A 13,737-nucleotide genomic window follows, 5' to 3' on the forward strand; every position below is an offset into this window, starting at 1 on the left:
AAAGCTCTGGAAAGAAAATGGATTTGCAAACAAGAACACAAGAATTTGTGTGTATCCAAGCCGTCAATCCCGAAGTTATATACGTTACCTAAAATTCATAAATCTTTGGTTAATCCTCCCAGCCGCCCCATTGTTTCGGGCACCGACTCATTATTAGAACCTTTATCAAAATTGGCTGACAAATATTTGAAACCATTCGTCCTTACTATGTATTCCTACATACAAGATACCACAGAGGCCATCAATTGTGTTGAAAACATGAGTTTTGATTCTAACACGCAATTACTGGCAAGCATGGATATAGGAGCTCTATATACATGCATTCCACAAAAAGAAACTTTGGAAGTTCTGGAAGAAGTCTTGTTAACGAAGAGAACGTCGGGATCCACACCCAATAGTTTTGTACTATGGTGTGCTGAATTAGCACTCACTGAAAACTACTTTAGCTTTAGTGATAAACTGTACCATAAGACTCACGGGACGCCTATGGGTTCTCCTGTAGCACCGACAGCAGCCAATCTGTATGTTGAAAAATTAAAGCATATTTCTCCACCCACAAATCCATTTTTTTCCAAAATTGCACTGTGGCGGGGATTCATAGATGATATTCTCATTGTTTGGGACAGTACTGAAGATTCTTTCACCGATTTTTGTGAATGGATCAATCAACAAAATCAATTTTTGAAATTCACATTTACGTACAGTAGAGAGAAAATCAATTTTTTGGATATTACTATTGAAGTAGATCCCATTGACAAAATACTCAGGGTCAGTCCTTTTCATAAACCAACTGATCGCAATGCTCTACTTAAGTTTGAGAGTTGCCATCCCAGGCATATGCGAGAGAACCTGCCCTTCGGGCAATTTTTGCGTCTAAAACAGAACAGTACTTTAAACAACACTTTTCTGTCAGAAGCTGAGCTATTGAAATCTAAGCTAGACGCGAGAAGTTACCCTAAAAAATAGTGAGAAGAGCCTTCAAGAGGGCGAAGAACAACAATCGGGAAGCCTTACTCGAGTACCATCCTAAATCCACTACTAATACTAACATTGTTTTCGTGAGCACATTCTGCTCCAGAACCAATCAAGTAACCAAGCTAATAAGAAAGAATTGGCATATCTTGGCAGGAGGAGAGTGTCCTTTGGATATGCCGATTTGTGCTTATAAAGGAGCACCCAATCTTAAAGAGTTACTTAACAAACTGTGAAACCTGCTCCACTAAAAAGTGTAACCGAAGTTTGGGGATTACCCGTGATGACGGCTCATTCTCTGTGTGGACATTGCGTGAACTGTAAATTCACTCTACGTAGCAAGGAGGTAGACCTGGGCATAACACAGCCATGGATTCAGACTCAATTTACTAATTGTAATTAAAAAAATGTGGTTTAAGCCATATGGTGTCAATGCCCCAGATTATACATAGGGATGACAGAGCGCAAGATCAAATGTCGTATCAGCGAGCACAGAATCTGTATAAAAAAGAAAAATCACACAGCCCCTTTGGTCAATCATTTTGTCATGATGGATCATGGTCCAGATGAATTACGATGGAGCATCCTGTGGCAGGTTGATAAATCTAAAAGTAGTGAGGGCAACACCAAAACACTGCTTTTTAAGGCGCAATGGTTAATTTTTCTGACTAAATCAGCTGAGGTAGGGCTTAACGAACAGACTGATTGGCGACACCATATCTAAACTCTTACGTTTATACATCTACCCTGGCCTACCCTCCTGTTGGCAGTTTTCACTTATTGATAAGGTTTCACAGTAACAGACCATAGGCAAGAAGTCACTACAAGACACTACAATCCACCACATGCTGTTCAGACATAACCACACATGGTTGTGTCTGACTATTGTTAAACATTGTAATCAGTGCTAGCACTTTTTTAGGTCCATCAACATCATGCTTATCATTGTGACAATTGATAACGAGTATAGGTAGCTGCCTTTCACCTAGCTACAGTGTCATAAATAGGCAGTGTGAGCTGTACTAGTGGCAGTAATTTAGTGCAGACGACACAGCGTCAACTGTGAAGTTGAGAGTATGTCTCCATCCCTCCACGGCATTAGCGTATTTTACATTTTTTCCGTCTCGTACCTCGTTGTTGTGTCATGTGCACATGATGGGCATTGTTGCATCAGTGACTTGTGGGCACTGGTTGAACGCAGCATCAACCGCCTGCAACATGCAGAGTGGCGAGTGTTCGGTCTTGCTTTCACCTAGGTCACATGACAGGTTGTTACCGCTCGTGACTCTGTAAATACCGCCGGGTCTGCAAAGGTAGTTTAGCATTGGGAGCAGTACCTTAGACGGAGGCAAGACATCGAGAGGAATCGAAAGGCATACACATTTGAATTATGGGATTAAGTCAGTTAAGCGCTGGATGTTGTGGATTAATAATTCGTTGTCTATTGTCACGTACGCAACTTGACACAAAAGTAACAGCACGCACTTGTTTTGTCCTGTTTACAGTTAATCAGTTCCCCATCCACTCGAGCGCTTCGAGGTCGACAGGTTTGCAGCACACAGCGCGAGGGCACTGGATTAGCATTACGTGCGTGTTGGATCATCTTTACAAGACTTTTTCGGAAGGTACGCGGATGTCAATCTGACTGTTGTCTGATGATGTCAGAAATATGTTTACAGCATTTTTGTGTCCAAGATGTGCCACTGGTAATCACCTTTGGTATTTTATATAAAGGATTACACGCTGATGGACGTATTCGCAACTTGGATTATGGACTTTCTATGGGTTTGAGTGATAGTCAGACACTCTGTTTTTAAGACACACACCGCAGGATAGTCGCTTGGTAGCATTTTATACTACATTGTCTTATGCAACAGAATGACAAGTTTTCTCGTCATATTAAATTGGGTCTTGTTTTGTGTTTTTGTTTCTCTCTCTCTTTCGGTTTTAAGAATGTGATGACTGTCTACTGATAAGACGCTCCCCCTGATACCAGAACCAAGATTTATTGATCACTTGTTGGCATTTTTGGTAAGTCTTACTGAGGTGATTAATAACCTAGTAAGAGGAACAGGGGATATTAATTTAGTTCTGATCTCTGTTCCGTTGTTTCTCCTGTTTGTGTCTCCTCTCTCTGTTGGTTTATATTGCATGTTAGGTCTGGAAGATTGAAATTGAATTTGATTCCAGACGGACCTCACGATTACAGCAGTAGAAACATCGCTATAATTGCGTTGTTGTTTATGTGTATAGAGGACATCTTTGGTCCCCTGAAGAAGTTCATGTAACAATTGGTAAAATGTTTATGAACAAAACATGTTGGGCATAGAGGTACCTGAAATAACACAGGTGCTGTCCATTATCAAATTTTGTTGTTATAGTCACCCAAGTAGCTGAGATTAGGGTAGACAGGACGTTGGTGAACCATTTATGGTGACCTCTGAACAAATTCTGAGTTTAGAATTCGGAGGTGCTACAAACCTTTGTGTTGCTATTGTATGGAAGTGAGGGGTCCACAGGCCCCCTCGCGCCGTACACTCCTCAGTACAAGGCTTGGACCACGTGCCTCCGGTAGTGGGATTGCCCCTTGCCCTTATGTAAAGTTAACCATGGTTGACTGCTACATAGATGGGAATACTGAGCAGGACACGGGGCATCCATCTTTTGTGCCCCCTTTCGACTCCATCTTGGGTAAACAGGCCTCACTGCGATAGTACAGCAATGCTCAGCTCCCCTTCCACCGCAGCAGCCAAGGACATAGACACACACACACACAAGGCGTACAGGCAGCTGGCTGGCCCCCACCCTTGCACTCCCCCTGCGAAGGAAAGCTCTGCGCTTCCATTCTCACGCTGAAGCCGGAGAAAGTTGCAACAACCAATATGATGCAGTTTTCTTCCTCTGAGATCACTGCTAGCATGAGAACCAGCATGTGAACCAGGATGAGCTAAGCACTTTCTGCTCGTTCGCCCCCATAAACGTGCAAGCCACCCACCCCCATTTAGAACAATTTATTGCCATCTTGACCCTGCGCTCCCTGTAAGGTATTTCTTTCAAGTGCCAGACCCTCGCCTGTGCTGCGAAACCCACCCAACACACCCACTACTAACCTTAAGCATTTTACTACAAAATATGTTTTTTCTCATACTAATAGGTTTGAAGTTTAGGAGATATGTGAAACACAGCTTGATTCTTTTTACATGCACAATAAAGGTCAAGGCCTCTAATTAAAGCCACGAATTACCAAATTGTACTGACAATAAATATTATGTGTAACTTGTGTAGAAATATGAAAAGTAGCATAAAATGTTTTAGTTAATTTGTTATTTAGTGTTTTTCGAATGCAACATATTAGCTTAGGTAGTGACCACAGTGACCGGACCCTGACCTGCGTGGAACACAAGATATTTGACGTCCGTCATCTCGTCAGCCACTCAGCCAACCAGAAGGAAGAGATGCCACCCACACCTACAGCACCACACCGCCTGGCCAATCGGGTCCATTTAGCACTTTTTGTTAGAGTTACTTTAATTGATATATATACAAGTTTGATGTAAATGTTTGGTAAGGGTTTTGTGGGTTATTTCCTAGCTGGAGAAATAAACCATCCTTTGAACTCTTGCAGCCGGGTCTCTGTGCCTTCTTCCCCGAAAGGGGTTGGTTATTTTATTTTCTCTCACACGTAGTAAGCCGGGGAAAGGCACCTACATTTTTGGTGACCCCCGCAACGTGATTTAGAGAGGTGCCTCGAGGCCTGCACCGCCCGGAGGCGAGATCCAGAGTGCCCCCAGCAAAACCATCGCCTCTGCGGTTGACCAGACTGTGCACACCAAGAAGAAAGGGTCAAGGGTTCCCGGTTGACGAATACCCGATCGAAAAGGCTGCTCGCCAAGGCAGGCCACGGCTTGGTTGAAGGACGGACCTGAGCGAGGTCCGGCTGTGAGCGGCGACCCTCGGAGTACCTGACTGAACACGTGGAGTCCTGGTTGCAAAGACCCCAAAGGAAGGTAAGGGGAAAATACGGGAAGAAGGGATTTAGCAAACAAAGGGAAGGTAGCTAAGAATAGCGTCTGTGTGAGTGATGGTGAGGCTTTTCTGATCTATTCTTTATATGGCCATTAGGTGTTGTAAGAAGTGAGAAGAAGAGAAGTGGTATCCTAGCCCGTACGGGGTAGAAGGCGGCGCTGCATAGCATTTGTCCCGACCAAGTGCAGAATAGAGATAAAAAGAAAAATAGTAGGGGTCTCGTATATTGAGTAGACTTGGAGTAGTTTTAGAATATTCTTTTTCCGTGGAGGTAAGAAATCTTGAGACATAATAAAGGTGAAAGGGGTGGGGAGTGAATGCGAAATAGTAGGTAGAATAGGGAAGAAGAAAAACCAGGGACAGTAACGGGAATAGGGAAAGAACAACTGCGCGCAGGCAGTGCATGTGTATGTTGCATGATTACATGTTTGTCGGTCCGCTTTGTGTATATGTCTTGTTGAACACGACAAAGTATTTCAGTACAAGTAACTTGTGATTAATGAATAATAGGCAAAGAAAGAAATTGAGAGGTGACCAGGTAACACCTCTCAAAAAGAACAGCTAATGTGACATACCATAATTGCGAGCATTGATAAAGAATGTATTTTCACATATTGTAACTGACATACCAAGTGAGAGGTGGGAAGGGACTCAAGGGTACCAGAACACACAAGAAAGGAAAAGAAGCATTGCCATGGGGGGAGTAACGCCGCTGGCACATATTTGCCAGCACCTTCCACTATATAGCGACAGGATACAGAAGTATCACGATCAGTGGATCACTGAGATAAAAGGAGATGGGGTTATACCAATTTGGCCAGAAGGAGGGTCATTCGACAAAAGAGTGTTGGTCCTAGTATCAACACATTTGCTAGCACGATACAAAGGGAAACAGTTACAGAACTGGAGAGAAGTATTAGATTTATGGCGAATGTTTGAGGAAGTTACCCCCACGGCAGAGGTAGGTGCCAGCCGAATGATAGAAAAGCAGAAAATACCTGAAGAAGTAAGCGGGACACCAAAAGGGGAGTGCTCAACAACTACAGCCGAGAACAAAGTAACAAAAATCTATCCCTTAATGACTAGGCCAGCAGTAGGGTTTAGTGAACCCCTGTATATACCACCCACCCCCACTGCTCAGTGCGGGGCAACAGCCCCTGAACCGCCACCATATGACAAAGGATGCCTGTACGGCCCCACGAGTGCACCTCCTGTGGACATAGCACGTTTAACAGGCGATTTAAATCGCCAGCTAGCACACGCACAAATGGAAATAACGCGGTTAAGAGCTCTATGTGACAAAGGGTAAACGTTGCTAGGGGGAGGGGAGGTACCCCCGCTGTCACTGGCAGATCTCACACCCCCGATAGGGGCAGTAAGCAATGCAACCCCAGCATCCTCGGTATCAGGGCAATCTATAGCATCGCAAGGGACGTCATCACAGCAAAGACAAGAACAAGAGTGGCAGTCAGGACAGTTCCTGTTCCAATTGAATAACAAGCCAGTAAGAATTATACGCCCAAACACACCGGAGAGTCAACAAAGTGGAGATCTGGGTGAAAGACAAGGAAGCAAACCCAAAGAAAACTGGAAGGATAATAACGAGATTGAGTCAGAGATAGAAGAAGTATGGGATGATTTAGATGAATACGAAGAGGCAGCTGCCGCAGAAGGTTCCCCACTGACAAACTGCCGCTACCCAGACACACTATCACCACCATTATGGCAAGGTAGATTAAGACAACGAACAGGGAGGACAGGAAACATACTGGTAAGTAAAACGAAAAAAGGGAGAACGAGCAAAACAGGAAAGAAACAGAATCTACAAATGCAACTGACACATTAAGGAGCAGGAAGGCCAAACTATATTCCGTGGGCCCAAATGGACAAAAAAAACCTATTAAAACTCCCCCGCCCCCGCTGACGGGAGGAGCAGGTAAGTGGATACATGTATTTGAAAAGAACACGGCAGGCGTGCTGTTAGCTATAGGTGATGTGAAAAGCTTATTAGTATCAGCAATTGGGACCAAGCAAACACAATCTGGGAAAGGGCAGGGTTCCCGGGAGTAACAATGAGCTGTGATCACCACGATGGATCACCATTCAATAATGTTCGAGCACAAGTGTGGGATGCATTGCGGTGTGCATTTCCAGACGTTCCAGATTTACATGCAGTGATGCAGTGCACGATTGAAGAGAACGAGGACCCTGCGCAATTTATTTTGCGAGTGCAAGCTTTATGGAGAAGCGAAACTGGTACGGCATGGAATCAATCAACAGCTTTATTTTATTTTATCATTAAAAAGGGGTTGCCGAAAGAGGTGCAGAAGGCCTTGGACAAAATAGTTGGGATCGAAGCCAAAGGGTGGCCTGAAATTCAGAGCATAATTGTACACCATTGGAGGAGAATCAAAGAGAAAGAAAAGTAGGTCACGCAAAAGAGGCTGGCCGACGAAGCAAAATTAGTGCAGACGAAATTAGTGAAGGTTGCCGCCATTACTGCCAGTGTAACCGCAGACAGAGAAAACGAAGGAGAGGAAAACGCGGGAGGAAGACCCGTTGGGATAGCAGCGCAGTGGGTTGGAGAGGACCAAGGACAGTGGAACGGAGAGGAACAGCAATGCCAAGGATCACAGTGGCAGAACAGGCCGGCCCAAGGAAGAGGTGGGTACCGTGGGCAGAGGGGAGGATATGGAGAATGGGAAACAGAGGGTATGGTCGGCAAGGACCAAGAGGAGGACAACAGGGGTCATGTTGGAATTGTGGAAGATGGGGACATTATTCACGAGATTGTAGAATGCGACCATCAGGGTATTTTCAGCAGCAACAGCAGCAGCCCATGAACAATGAACAGGGATGGGGCTGCCCACACCCAGGTAGCCCTTGTGGAGCTCCAATGGGGAGGGGGGGACAACAAGATCAGTACTGCTATGACCCCCAAATGCAACAAAGACAGCCAGCCCCACAACAGCAGCAGCAGCCACAACAGCAAAACGCACTACAGCCCATGGCAAGACAAAACTCAGTAGGGAACATAAACAATAACCCTTTTGCAGCGGCCGCAAACGGTGCCCCTGCACCATTCCGTGGCGTAATGGTCGTAGGTGACAACGTTTTTTCAGTGCCAGGTCAGCAAAGATACCAAGACTAGTACAGCCCACAGGGAGTACTTGCGTGTCCAGTCCTATCCACCACACAAAGTGCAAATGAGGAACCACTAGTGGCGGCAGAGATAGGAAACAAGCAGTTTATCTTTATGGTAGACTCTGGAGCAGAAAAATCATGTCTCACAGAAGGGCGGTTTCAGCTCTCGGGAAGAAATTTGGAGACGCAAGGGTTCTCTGGGGCTATTTTAAAAGTTCCTTATACAAAAGATCTTGATGTAACAGTAGGGGGAAAAACGTGCGCGCACCCTTATTGTATTACGAAGACGCGCCAATCAATTTGATGGGACGAGACTTGCTCAGTAAGTTAAACATGACCATAGCCTTTACTGAAAGAGGGATAGTGTGCTCGACGCCAGGGGTATGGCCCATACGAGCACTCCTGATAATAAGCACGATTACAAAGGAAGTTGCAGTAAGAGGGATCCCCATTGACATGGACATGTTTGTCTATGGAATACAGGTATTAGCCCGAGTAGTGCCTGAAATAACACAAAAAGAGTGGAGAATACCATCAGACTTCATATTCCAATCACACCAACAGATGTAGTGCCAGGAACAATTATATCTATAGACATTAAGGCAGTTCAAGTTTCCAACAAACGCATTGTGGTCATAGGCCTGGACGCGCAGGGACGCGAGTGGAGAAGTGTGCTATGCATAGAGCCAAACATAATGCTAAAAGATATAACTGATGAAGAATTGTTTACCGATTACGAGGGGGATGGAGAAATAATAATGGAAATAAGCATACCATGTGACATTATGATCCAATACAGAGAAATACACAACCCACTCATGGCTAACATAAAGGCCCCACTGACAATATTTGAGGAAGACATGGCCAGGGTAGCACCTGAAATTTGGACTACAGGGCCACACGATGTGGGATTGTTGCATGAGGTGACTCCCATAAAGATGAAACTGAAACCAGGTGCCCTCCCACCCAGAGTGAAACAATACCCAATATCCAAAGAAGCAGAGGAAGGTATTAGAGAAACAGTGAATGCACTCCTAAGCCAAGGTATCTTAGTGCCATCAACCTCCCCATGCAACACAGCGATTTTTCCGATTAAAAAAAGTGAAAGGAGGGGCGTGGAGAATGGTCCAGGACCTCCGCCCACTCAATGACGTCATCCAAAAAGAGTTCCCATTAGTGCCTAACCAGGCATCAATATTGTGCAGTATACCAAAAGAGGCAACTTGCTTCACTGTCATTGATCTGAAAAATGCCTTTTTCTCTGTGCCACTCACACCAGAGTCGCAGTACCTTACAGCCTTTACATTAGGAAACAGCAGATATGAACACCGCAGACTCCCACAGGGGTATTGCGAGAGCCCAAGCATTTTTAACAGAGTACTATGGGAAGACATCGGCAACATAGATGTAGGGAGCACCATTATACAGTATGTAGACGATTTACTCGTCTGCAGCAAAACAGAAGAAGAGTGTAGAGAAGACTTGATAACACTGCTTAACGTATTGGCTGCCAAGGGATACATGGTGGACAAAGGAAAGTTACAATACTGCCTTGCAGACGTTGTATATCTCAGTCAGCAAATATCTAAAGATGGAAAAAGAATACTACCAGACAGAGCTGCTGCCATTCGACACATTATCATACCAAAAACAGTGAAGGACATGCAGAAATTTCTTGGCATATGTAACTATTGCCGAGCATGGATTCTCGATTATGCAGCATACACACGGCCAATGCTACAAGCACTGAAGGAAGCACAGAAGAACAGGGCCCCAATAAAATGGACACCTGAGACAATAGCCCAATTCTCTCGATTAAAAGACCTTATTGCAGACGCCCCAGTCCTTGCAAATCCAGATTATGAAAGGGAATTTTTCCTGTTTTCACACAGCAATGGAACATTGATGACAGCAGTATTGACACAAAAGACATTGCTAGGCCACAAACCATTAACGTACTACAGTGGAATATTAGACCCAGTAATGCAGGGACATTTCACTTGCGAACAGGCCCTCACTGCAGCGGCCTTTGACATTGAGAAAAGTGCCACGATCTTAATGGGATGTTCAGTGACGCTATATGCGGAACACTCATTATTTGCTATCTTGGAAAGATCAAAATCTACTCTCACAACACAGAGAGCATTTGCTTATGAAATAATAATATCCAGTCCAAATGTACATGTGGTCAGATGCAAGACAGTGAACCCGGCCACATTCATTACAGAGTCATGCACAACTGAAGATTTACAGGAACACGATTGTAGCACATATGAGGGAGAGGGCGATGATATTCCCAAAGCAAGAGAAAATGCCCTTACAGAAGGAGAAATCTATTTCATAGATGGGTCAGCATCCATAAACTCAGAGACAGGAGAGAATCATGTGGGGATGGCAGTAGTGCGCATGGAAGAAGACACATATGAAGTGATTGTTCAAAAGCGCCTCCCCTCACATTACTCTGCACAAGCAGCCGAACTGACTGCACTAATCAGTGCGTTACAAACAGCCAAAGATTGTGCCGTAACAATATATTCAGACTCAGTTTACACCACCATCACCGTTCACTCAGGGCTATCACGCTGGCGAAGGAGAGGGTTCAGAAGAGCAGATGGGTCCCCCGTACAACATGCCACGTTACTAAATGAACTAATAGAAGCTTTAGCAGAGCCATCGGTAGTGGCAGTTGTTAAATGCCAAGCCCATACCAATAACACAGACGCTGTCTCATTGGGGAACGCGGCAGCCGACACAGCAGCGAAGGAGGCCTCGTACTTCAATAAGACACCAACATCAGAGTATGTTGTAAAAACAGCCACAGCAGAACAACCAGCAGAAGCATACAGTAACACGCCCATAACACAATTGATAGAACTCCAGAGAAGGGCCCCACCGGAAGAGCAGGAGTTGTGGGGCAAACGAGGATGTGAACAATCAGCCACAGATCTCATTTGGAGACCGGAAACGACAGGCAAGGTAGTGATGCCTGTAGAATTATTAGAAGTAGCATTCCAACAACTGCATTTCCCAGCTCACGTTGCAAAACAACACATCGCCTCAGACATTCAGGAGAATTGGTTTGTTCCCAATCTGCACGAATATTTGTCTAAATTTGTGATTGAATGTACTACATGCCAAACTTACAATTCAGGAATGACATTACGAACTCTGCGTGGCACTTTGCCATGCCCTACAGGTCCATTCAGAGAACTACACATCGACTACGCCGATATGGAAGAAAGATGTAATGGAGCGAGATACTTGATTGTGGTGGTATGCCCTTTTTCACGGTGGGTGGAAGCGGGCCCCTGTCCCCATCCTGATGCAAAATGTGCTGCCAAGTTCCTTGTGCGAGAAGTATTCTCACGGTGGGGAATATGTGACGTGATCCGTTCAGACAACGGCACGCACTTTGTGAATGATCTCTTCAAAGAAGTAACCTCCCTTCTGGGGGTGAAACATAAACGATGTTCGATTTATCATCCAATGGCCAATGGAGTTGTGGAAAGGATCAACGGGCTGCTCAAAAGCAATTTATCGAAATTATGCAGCACGTTGAAAAAAAAGTGAGTATATTGTCTGCCCCTAGCACTGTTCCAACTCAGAAATCAACCATGCAAGGACCACCATTTAAGCCCGCACAAAATCGTGACGGGGAGAAGAATGCACACGCCGCTCTCTCCTGTTAGGAGGGCGTCTGATGCACACAGGGCTGCCACAGTGCTAGGGGAAGAGTTTAAGGAATACCTAGCACAACTAACGCGCGCAGTACGCAGCATAGCAAAACAAATTGCTCCGCCATTTACTGAAGATGTAGCAACAGACACCTCCATGCCGGCAGCAGATAGCCCGGAGGGGCCTTTAATGCCAGGGGAACACATCTATGTTAGAAGCTTTGTAAGAATCATGTTATTTTTTCTATTTTTCTTCATTGTTTACATGATAAATGGAAAGAAATGGAATGGAAAGAAATTGATAAATGCCTAATTGAGCAAAAAGATGAAAAAGAATGAACAATTGCAAATATGTTTCTTTTCATGATGACTTAACGAATTTGTCTCGCCCACATAGGTTCAACATGAGCCAATGCGATGAAACGGCTGAGCAGGCTGAAATGTTAGATAGAAATAGGGATGCCACTAGGGCCAGTAGATTAAGTAATGTGGAATGCGTTATAAAATATGCTGCCATACTATTTGCAATAATGATGTTTTATTTTATTTGGTATAACGTTGTTTTATTTGTGGCAAATGAAATGAACAAAGGGGGGGAGCGGGGCTGATATGACAAAACCAGGGTCTAAACTAATATGGACTGGAGTAACAACCATTTTGAAGGACACTTATAATGTTGAATCAAATAGCATAAATGCAACACTACCCTATGTACAATTACACGTGAACAAAACTGCTATTCCATTGTTGAGTAATACTATGGCTAAGGAAATAGAGCTTGGATGGAATGTAAATGACGACTACTATTGGTTGACTAACTCCAGAAATACAAGCATGCACACACACACGGCACCAGAAACCACTATTGAATACACACATGTCACCATGAACAACATTGATGATGCATGGTCCAGAATATCCCCGCTGCAATATCAACGAGTTGGTAACCAATTAAAAAACAAAAGAAGGAGGAGAAAAAGGGGGGCGGGAAAAAACAGATATGATATTTATCACAATCTGGGGTTAGATGAAATAGAGGACCCCCGACACCCTGACCAATCAAATAAATGCTATTTAGACATGAGCACCGCAGCAAAGCAAGCAAGTAATGAAAGTTGCTACGTGTGCTCACTTATTCCTCATGCAACTGGAACCCCAAAAATGTTAGTTCCACAGAAAGTACCCTTGTCTGAGGCCCAATGTTTGATTCATCTGATGCTGTGTAGAATAAAAAGACATTTCAGGCACACACAGTCACCATGGAAAAATTGGAAAACGAACAAACATGCACCAGCAGACGACAAGGAGTAATCTGCCTCCAAGAGCCATTTTTCATCATAAAAGGGACAAGGTATGCAGACGACAAGTGGCAGGATGAAACGATTAAATGCAAAGCTGAGGGGCTTCGAGGGCTGCCAGACGAAACATACGAGTGGGCAAAAGAAACGTGCATCCCCATCTGGTCACAGCATATCACCAAGCTGACATGGGTCACACCCCTGGAGAGACCCATAAAGATTCAAAGGGAAATACCGCACAAACTTTGCTTCAATGGAGAAGGGAAGGTGAATATGGGAACCGCACAGCAGTGCAATGAGACTTTAATAATACCAGATATGAAAAAAGGCACTGCTGCATTAATGGACATATACTGGATCTGTGGCAAACAAGCTTACCTGCATCTCCCAGCATCCTGGAGGGGCACTTGTGCCCTAGCCCCACTTCACTCAGCACTAATGTTGATACCAGAGAGCCACGTTCAGTTTACAGCAAGGCCTTCGGCTGACAGTTCGACAGCAGGCCAATCGGCTGACATATCGGCAGCAGGGCAATCGGCTGAACCATCGACAGCGCCCGATGAGACAATCACGGAGCCCCCAGCATACGAACTATTGTCAGAAGAAACATTGAGAACCAAGTT

This window comes from Ambystoma mexicanum, chromosome 12, assembly GCF_040938575.1.
Source record: "Ambystoma mexicanum isolate Mex_15411 chromosome 12, UKY_AmexF1_1, whole genome shotgun sequence".
NCBI classification, from domain to species: Eukaryota; Metazoa; Chordata; class Amphibia; order Caudata; family Ambystomatidae; genus Ambystoma; species Ambystoma mexicanum.